This window comes from Arachis ipaensis, chromosome B07, assembly GCF_000816755.2.
Source record: "Arachis ipaensis cultivar K30076 chromosome B07, Araip1.1, whole genome shotgun sequence".
NCBI lineage: Eukaryota > Viridiplantae > Streptophyta > Magnoliopsida > Fabales > Fabaceae > Arachis > Arachis ipaensis.
The window spans coordinates 64,471,986-64,482,238 of NC_029791.2; the positions used below are offsets into that span (position 1 = coordinate 64,471,986).

Consider the following 10,253-nt stretch of genomic DNA (forward strand, 5'->3'; position numbering starts at 1 on the left):
CTCGTCGTGAAGCCCGTCGCAAGCGCCGCTGTCAGCATCGTGCTTCCTGGTGTCGTCGGTGGAGCTGTGTCTGCCGGATCTGCTGCAGGAGGTCGGGAAGAGAAGCGTTCTTTAGATGGAAAACGGCGCTCGACAGGGGATGTAGTGCCGTCACTGAACTCGCGTGTAGCGGAGGGAGATGAGGCGCGAGAGGGAGTCGTCGCGGGGTTGCTGTCGCACCGCGTGGCTGTGCTCACCGTGGTGGAAGGTTGTCGCCACGAGTGTCGCTGTCAGAGAAGGGAACTGCGCTACCGTGCCTGGCCGCCAGAAAACGCCACTGCTGTCGCCGGAAAACTTTGTCGGTAAGGGTTTTAAGTTGGTTCTTCTTTCCACTGAGTTTCTGGGAACCTCATTGTCGCTGCATATTGTTCAGGTCACCGCTGCCGCTTGAGGTGGCTGTCGGGCTGCCGCCGAACCGGCTCAGAGACCGTCTCTATTTCGGTTCAGCGGTTCTTTCTTCGTTTCAGTAAGCATTTTCAATTTGAAAGCCCTTTAGTTACTGTTCTGTTATCTCACGCTAAGATTTGTGGCATTAATTGTTATAAGATTGAGTTTCGGTTGTTGTATGTCACGATTAGAGTTGCTGTGGTTACTGCGAAAGTGGCTTGGAGCTGAGGTTGCGGTTGTCGGTGATTTCGGGTTAAGAGAGAAGGTTCCTGTGATGCGTTTGGGTTATGGTTTTGCATTTTGAGGTAGGGGATTTTTTCGAAAACTATGTTTTATATATTGGAATTATTACATATGGATACTGATGTGAGACAACGTATATTTTGTGATTGTATCATTCTTATGTATTGTTTGGTTGTCTTGAATGATTGTGAATGTTTGTTTGACTGGATCATTGTGCGACTTTGTGAAATGGAATGTTTTTGAAGTTGATTCTTTTAGAGATTTGAGATCGAATTTAATCCGTTGGGAATTGATTTGAGTTGAGTTAATTTTCTTGATAATGTAAAAAATAGAATACACTTTTGGATTCAGCCTGGTTTGCTTTAATTGATTTGGTTTTGATAAATGAATTGTTGTTGAACTATTTCTTTAAAATTTTGGAAATGAGTTTAATCAGTTGATATTGATTTGATTTTGAAACAGTTTCCTTGAGATATGAAAATGAGGTGACTGTTGGATTTAGCTTGCTTTTGAACTGATTTTTGGATTTGGATCGTTGAAAAGGATTGTGGAACGGTTTAGTTGGGACCCGAACCGGGTGGCAAAGTCCAAGTTTTAGGGGAGGTGCTGTCGAAATTCCGGTAGAATCCAGAACTTTATTGAAATGTTATCTGGAAAATTATGAGTTAGAGACTTCTACTATTTTATTTGAATTATTAAGAAAGGGATGACTTATGCTTTTGAAATGAATTATTAAAATGGAAATTGTGATTTAGCCTTATTTTTTAAGAAAAGTATTGTATCTCTTTTGGGAGCAAGTTATTTTGATGAAACTTCTGTTTTAAGGCTGTTTTAAATGTAAAAAAGGTTATGTCTTTTAATTTGACTTGAGGGTTTCAATTAGACGAGTTTCAGTAACTTTGAAAGAACTTGAATGTCTATTGACAAGTTTCATTCTAAAATGTTTTGGGAAAAGTTTTAAGTACTCTTTGAATTCTGAATTTTTGCAAGACTAAAACAATTTTTGAGCAGTTTGAAACGCTTTAGAATTTATCATGGGGTTGAAGCTGGTTTTGTTTAAGTAAAGGAAACGGCTTTGAAAGGAGAAATTGATTACATGACTCGGTTTGGCTTAGATCCTATTGTATTACTCAAATCAGGAAGCCAAGGTTTTAATGAATTTAAGTGAATTTGAGGAAATGATTTATGTTATTCTCCCCTAAAGACTTGAGACTCTGCCGAGGAACTTTTGTGATAAAATCCCATTGTTGGGTGGATGATTTTGAATATTTCAAAAGAGATCTTTAATTTGCCATGGTTTTGAAAGTTTTGGAAAGAGGATGCCGATAGTGGCTTTGTTTTTAAAGGGGAAACTTACTTTGAGTAAAAGGGGCTTATGAGCCTGAGATGATTTGAGGAATGGAAACCTTAAAGCCAAGGCTGAAAAGAGTTGAAATTTGATTTCAAAGTGAAGTGAATTGAGAAAAAGTTATTTAAGGCTTGAATGCTTATTTTATGAATTTGATAATGTTGGATGGTGGAAGTGCTATTTTGTTATGAGCCGGAATGGCTGTGTATGATAACGAATTTTGGCTGATTGCGGAATATGTTATGAGCCAGATGGCTGACTATGAGTCATGAATTTAAGACGGAAGGCTAAAATGAATGTTGATTTATGGCTGAGAATAAATGCATATATACTGAGATATTGATATTGTGATTTTGCACTTCCAACTACCTGAGATACGAGTTTCCCAGGATAGAAGCAGTGGCTAGCCACCACGTGCTCCAGGTTGAGACTTGATACTCTGCTGACCCTATGTCGTAAGTGTGGCCGGACATTGTGAAAGTTCCGGATGAGCTCGCCCCCATGAACATACACCAGTGAGAGTGTTGGATGTGAATTATAATTATCTCTTGTGAATAACTCGAGTTTGGGATGCACGACAAAGGGACAGTCCAATGGTTAGCTACCAGGACTTGTCTGGTTGGCTTTATAACCGACAGATGATATCATCAGCCACTAGGACAGGCATTCATCATATGTATCTATGTGACATTTTTTGGGTGTGCATATTGTACTTGGTTTACCTTCATGATTACTTGTGATTAACTGCTAATTGTTCTACTTGCAGTAACTGTTTGTTTGTGCTTGAACCTTTCTATTTGTGTTTGCGACTGAGACTTTGTTAGACTGTGGTGATTGGTTTTTGTTTGGGTTGCTTGGGCCTAGGGCCGTGGTTGATCATTAGGTAGGCCGAAGGCCATGTCTGGTTGATGTTTTTGGTTTGAAAAAGTATGAAGAACTAATTTGGTTCAGCATAGAAAAACCTTTTGAAAGGCTTTAAAATTTTGAAGAAATGAACAGTCCTCTTTTAGAAAAGATTTCAGATTCTTCTTTTATAGTAAACCATTGTTTTTGAAAAGATGCATAAGGCAGTTATTAATCACTATAACGGTTTTACCTTCATGTATCCTATTATAGTAATCCCCAAAAACCCTCTACCGAGAACCCTTTCGAGGATGATGTTCTCACCCCCTACAAATTTTTCTTTTCAGGATGTGGACGCAGAAGTCAAGAAGAGTTTATCTAGTATTGTCGTGATGCTTTGTATTGCTTTAGTTATTATTTATTGTCCCTGATGAGTGGATAGTTTATACCCTTTTTTTGGCATTATTTTTACATAGTTTTTAGTATGTTTTATTCACTTTTTATTATATTTTTATTAGTTTTTATTCAAAAATTACATTTCTGGACTTTACTATGAGTTTGTGTATTTTTTTGTAATTTCAGGTATTTTCTGGCTGAAATTGAGGGACCTGAGCAAAAATCTGATTCAGAGGCTGAAAAAGGACTGCATATGCTATTGGATTCTGACCTCCCTGCACTCGAACTGGATTTTTTGGAGCTACAGAAGTCCAATTGGCGCGCTCTTAATTGCCTTGGAAAGTAGACATCTTGGGCTTTCCAGCAATATATAATAGTCCATACTTTTTCCGAGATTTGATGGCCCAAACTGGCGTTCAAAGTCAGCCTAAAAATTCTGGCGTAAAACGCCCAAACTGGCACCAGAATTTGAGTAAAACGCCAAAACTGACACCAAAGCTGGCGTTTAACTCCAGGAACAGCCTAAGCATGAAAAGCTTCAATGCTCAGCCCAAGAACACACCAAGTGGGCCCCGGAAGTGGATTTCTGCACTATTTGCACTTAGTTACTCATTTTCTGTAACCCTAGGTTACTAGTCTAGTATAAAAACTACTTTTAGAAATTCATTTCGGAACTTATGACATTTTTACATTTCATATTGTACCTCTGACGGCATGAGTCTCTAAACCCCATAGGTGGAGGTGAGGAGCTCTGCTGTGTTTCAATGGATTAATGCAATTACTACTGTTTTCTATTCAATTACGCTTGATTCTATTTTAAGATACTCACTCGTACTTCAATATGGAGAATATGATGATCTGTGACACTCATCATTATCCTCAACCCTATGAACATGTGATTGACAACCACTCCGTTCTACCTGAGTTCAACGTAGTCATTGGACGACAGCTTGAGTGCGTATCTCTTGGGTTTCTAATCCACGGACCGAGTTCGGAGGTTAAAACCTTCGTGGTATAGGCTAGAATCAATGGCAGCATTCCTGGGATCCGGAAAGTCTAAACCTCGTCTGTCGTATTCCGAGTAGGATCTGAAGGGGATGACTGTGACGAGCTTTAAACTCTCGAATGTTGGGCGCACTGACAGTGTACAAAAGGATAATGGTCCTATTCCAACGCTAGTGAGAACCGACAGATGATTAGCCGTGCGGTGACAGCGCTTGGTATTTGTCATCCGAGAGGATCATACAGCCTGCTATGGAAGGAGGCCACACGTGTTTAGAGAGGAAGACAGTAGAAAAGCAGAGATTCAGATGACAGAGCATCTCCGGAACCTCAGCCTGTTCCCCATTACTGAATCACAAGTACTGTTTATTTCATGTTATTTATTTTCATAAATATAACCACTATTATCATTAATCTTCTGACTAGGATTTACAAAATAACCATAGCTTGCTTCAAGCCGACAATCTCCTTGGGATCGACCCTTACTCACGTAAGGTATTACTTGGACGACCCAGTGCACTTGCTGGTTAGTTGTGCGGAGTTGTGAAAAGTGTTATCACAATTTCGTGCACCAAGTTTTTGGCACCGTTGGTTGGGGATTGTTCGAGTTTGGACAACTGACGGTTTATTTTGTTGCTTAGATTAGGAAAATTTGTCTTTTTGGTTTAGAGTCACTAACATTGAGTCTTCTATTATTGTTTTGGGTTAAAATTTTAAAATCCTTATTTTATTTTTCTAAACTATTTTCGAAAATTTTAAAAAAAATCAATAACTTCATAATTTAGTCTTCTGTTTGAGTTTAGTTTCATGTTTTAAGTTTGGTGTCAATTGCATGATTTTATTTTTTCTTTCAATTTTCGAATTATATGTTCTTAGTTCTTTATTGATCTTCAAATTGTTCTTGATAATTTTCCTTATATGATCTTTAACATTTCTTGTTTGGTGATTGTTACTGCTTATCTTATACATTTTCGAGTTATCAGTGTCCAAAATATAAATTTTTTTAAGTTTGGTGTCCTTTATGTTTCTATTTTCTTAAAAATTTTTAAAATTTGTTCTTGGTGTTCATCCTGATCTTCAAAGTGTTCTCGGTGTTCATCTTGACATTCAAAGTTTTCTTGTTTGTTTTCTCTGTTTTGATCTAAACAAAATTCTAAGTTTGGTGTCATTCTATTATTTTTTTTCTTTCCTCATTAAATTCAAAAATATATTTTCTCTTTATTTAATTGAATTTTCGAAAATTTCATTTAAAAAAAAATTCAGATTTTTATTTTAAAATTTTTTATTTTATCTCATCTTAGTTTTAAAATTTCAAAATTCAAAATCTTTTTCAAAAATCATATCCAAAGTTTTTTAAATTTCTTTTTCTAATTGATTATTTTAATTTTCGAATTCTTTTTCTTTTTCTTTTAGTTTTCAAAAACTATATTTTATTTTCCAATTATTTTATTTTTTATTTTTTATTCGGCTATTTTTAATTAAATAAAATAAAAATAAAAATATATTTTAATTATAATTCACATCAATTTCCTTTTCTCCATCATGGACCTAAGTGGAAATGAACAGTCCAGAAGGACTCTGGGATCATATGCTAACCCATTACTGCTGCATACGGGAGTAGTATCTGTATACCCCTCATCAGAGCAAGCAGTTTTGAGCTAAATCCTCAGCTCATTATCATGGTGCAGCAAAATTGCCAGTATTCTGGTCTTCCACAGGAAGAACCTACTGAGTTTCTGGCACAGTTTTTATAAATTGCTGATACAGTACGTGATAAAAAAGTGGATCAAGATGTCTACAGATTATTACTGTTTTCATTTGCTGTAAAAGATAAAGCTAAGAGGTGGTTAAATAACCAACCTACAGCAAGCATAAGAACATAGAAACAATTATCAGACAAATTCCTGAATCAATATTACCCTCCAAAAAGGATGACACAGCTAAGGCTGGACATTCAAGGCTTTAAATAAGAGGATGATGAATCCCTTTACAATGCCTGGGAGAGGTACAAAGGGATGCTAAGGAAATGCCCCTCTGAAATGTTTTCAGAGTGGTTGCAGTTAGACATCTTTTACTATGGGCTTACAGAAAAAGCTCAAATAACTCTAGATCACTCAGCTGGTGGATCTATACATATGAGAAAGATAATTGAAGAGGCTCAAGAGCTCATTGATACAGTTGCTAGAAATCAGCATCTGTACTTGAGTAGTGAGTCCTCCCTAAAAGAAGAGGCTAAAGCAGTATCCACTAAACTTAGTCCTCAAGAACAAGTTGCTGAACTCAATCAGCAATTGCTTATTATAACAAAACAGTTCGCAGAATTCAAAGAGTTGCTCCAAGACACTAAAAATGCCAACCAAAATATGGAAGCACAATTGGATCAGACAAGACAGCAGCTATCTAAATAGATAACAGAAGAATGCCAAGCTGTTCAATTAAGGAGTGTAAAAACACTGAATGTATCAATCCAAGGTAGCAGGAAGCCAAGAAAGGACTAGCTAATAAAGGATAACCAAACCACTACCCAAAATCCCTCTGAGGACAGTAAGAGCCCAGAGAGGAATAATCCTGGCGTTCAAACGCCAGAAAAGGGTGAAAAGGTGGCGTTAAACTCCCATGCAGCCCCCAATTCTGGTGTTCAAATGCCACAAAGGGGTCAGACACTTGCAAGTGCTGATAACAACCCCATTAAGCAGGCTTTTCCAACCACTTCTGTAGGAAATAAACCTGCAGCAACTAAGGTTGAAGAATATAAAGCCAAGATGCCTTATCCTCAGAAACTCCACCAAGCGAAATAGGATAAACAATTTGCCCGCTTTGCAGACTATCTCAGGACTCTTGAAATAAAGATTCCGTTTGTAGAGGCACTTGAGCAAATACCCTCTTATGCTAAGTTCATGAAAGAGATCTTAAGTCATAAGAAGGATTTGAGAGAAACTGAAAAAGTTTTCCTCACTGAAGAATGCATTGCAGTCATTTTGAAAAGCTTACCAGAGAAGCTTAAAGATCCCGGAAGCTTTATGATGCCATGCACATTAGAGGGTGCTTGTGCCAAGACAGCTCTATGTGATCTTGGGGCAAGTATCAACCTAATACCTGCATTCACTATCAAAAAGCTTGGTTTTACTGATGAAGTTAAACTAACCCGGATATGCCTCCAACTTGCTGATGGCTCCATTAAAATCCCATCAGGCATAATTGAGGACATGATTGTCAAAGTTGGGCCATTTGACTTTCCTACTGACTTTGTAGTGCTGGAAATGGAGGAGCACAATAGTGTGACTCTCATTCTAGGAAGACCCTTCCTAGCAACGGGACGAACCCTCATTGACGTCCAAAGAGGAGAGATAACCCTGAGAGTCAATGAGGATGAGTTTAAGTTGAATGCTGTTAAAGCTATGCAGCATCCAGACACACCAAAAGACTGCTTGAGCGCAGATGTTATTGACTCTTTGGTGGAAGAGGTCAATATGACTGAGAGTCTCGAATCAGAGCTAGAGGACATTTTTAAGGATGTTCAGCCTGATCTGGAGAAACCAGAGAGAATGGAAGAACCTCTGAAAATTCCTCAAGAAGAGGATAAGCCTCCTAAACCCGAGCTCAAACCACTACCACCATCTCTGAAATATGCATTTCTGGGAGAATGTGACACTTTTCCGGTGATCATAAGCTCTGCTTTAAATCCACAGGAAGAGAAAGCACTAATTCAGGTGCTAAGGACACATAAGACATCTCTTGGGTGGTCCATAAGTGATCTTAAGGGTATTAGCCCAAGAAGATGCATGCACAAGATCCTATTGGAGGATGATGCTAAGCCAGTGGTTCAACCACAAAGGCGGCTAAATCCAGCCATAAAGGAGGTGGTGCAGAAAGAGGTCACTAAGTTACTAGATGCTGGGATTATTTATCCTATTTCTGATAGTCTCTGGGTGAGCCCTGTTCAAGTTGTCCCCAAGAAGGGAGGCATGACAGTTCTTCATAATGAAAAGAATGAACTGGTTCCTACAAGAACAGTTACAGGGTGACGTATGTGTATTGGAAGGCTCAATACAGCCACCGGGAAGGATCATTTTCTTTTACCATTTATAGACCAGATGCTAAAGAGATTATCAGGTCATGAATACTACTGCTTTTTGGATGGCTATTCAGGTTACAACCAAATTACAGTAGACCCTCAAGACCAAGAGAAAACAGCATTCACATGTCCATTTGGAGTATTTGCCTACAGAAGGATGCCATTTGGTCTGTACAATGCACCTGCAACCTTTCAAAGGTGCATGCTCTCTATATTCTTTGATATGGTAGAGAAGTTTCTGGAAGTCTTCATGGATGACTTCTCAGTATTTGGAGACTCATTCAGCTCATGCCTTGACCATCTAGCACTTGTTCTGAAAAAGTGCCAAGAGACTAACATGGTTTTAAACTGGGAAAAATGTCACTTTATGGTGACCGAAGGAATTGTCCTTGGGCACAAAATTTCAAACAAGGGAATAGAGGTTGATCAAGCTAAGGTAGAGGTAATTGAAAAATTACCACCACCTACCAATGTTAAAGCAATCAGAAGCTTTCTAGGGCATGCAGGATTCTATAGGAGGTTTATAAAGGATTTTTCAAAAATTGCAAAACCTTTGCGCAATCTGCTAGCTGCTGACACACCATTTATCTTTGACACGGAATGTATACAGGCGTTTGAAACTCTGAAAGCTAAGCTGGTCACAGCACCAGTTATTTCTGCACCAGACTGGACATTATCATTCGCACTAATGTGTGATGCCAGTGACCATGCCATTGGTGCAGTGTTGGAACAGAGGCATAACAAGCTTCTGCATGTCATTTATTATGCTAGCCGTGTTTTAAATGATGCACAGAAAAATTACACAACCACAGAAAAAGAGTTACTTGCAGTGGTTTATGCCATTGACAAGTTCAGATCTTATTTAGTAGGATCAAAGGTGATTGTGTACACTGACCATGCTGCTCTAAAATATCTCCTCACAAAGTAGGATTCAAAATCCAGACTCATAAGATGGGTGTTGCTTCTGCAAGAGTTTGATATAGAAATAAGAGATAGAAAAAGGACAGAGAACCAAGTAGCAGATCACCTGTCCCGGATTGAACTAGTAGGAGGAGCGTCCCTCCCTCCTACTGAGATCTCTGAAACCTTCCCGGATGAGCAACTCTTTGCCATTTAGGAAATACCATGGTTTGCAGACATTGCAAACTATAAAGCTGTGAGATTCATACCCAAAGAGTACAGCAAGGTGCAAACGAAAAAATTAATTTCTGATGCAAAATACTACTTGCGGGATGAACCATACCTCTTTAAGAGGTGCGCAGACGGAATGATCTGTAGATGTGTTCCTAGAGAAGAGGCACAGAAGATCCTATGACATTGACATGGATCACAATATGGAGGACATTTCGGAGGTGAGTGAACAGCCACCAAGGTTCTCCAGTGTGGCTTCTACTGGCCTACTCTCTATAGAGACTCCCGAGAGTTTGTACATAACTATGACAGTTGCCAGAGAGCTGGTAATCTGCCTCACGGTTATGCCATGCCTCAACAAGGGATCTTAGAGATTGAGTTGTTTGATGTATGGGGTATTGACTTCATGGGGCCTTTCCCACCTTCATACTCAAACACTTATTTTCTAGTGGCAGTAGACTCTGTATCTAAATGGGTAGAGGCAATTGCAACACCCACTAATGATACTAAGATAGTGATGAAGTTCCTTCAGAAGCATATCTTCAGCAGGTTCGGTGTCCCTAGGATATTGATCAGCGATGGAGGAACTCATTTCTGCAATAAACAGCTTGACTCTGCTCTGGTACGAAATGGAATCAACCATAAAGTGGCAACTCCATATCATCCAAAGACAAATGGGCAGGCTGAAGTCTCAAATAGAGAACTAAAGCGAATCCTGGAGCGGATTGTAAATGCCCGTAGAAAGGATTGGGCAAGAGGTCTTGATGATGATTTGTGGGCATACAGAAC

General features: G+C 38.9%; 1 long non-coding RNA gene across 1 annotated transcript; it reads left to right on the forward strand.

The window, feature by feature from the left end:
• On the forward strand, nucleotides 455-3,282 carry LOC110264638. The gene is made up of 3 exons (XR_002350809.1): nucleotides 455-505; nucleotides 620-731; nucleotides 3,208-3,282. It is a non-coding gene; the product is annotated as an uncharacterized LOC110264638 (long non-coding RNA).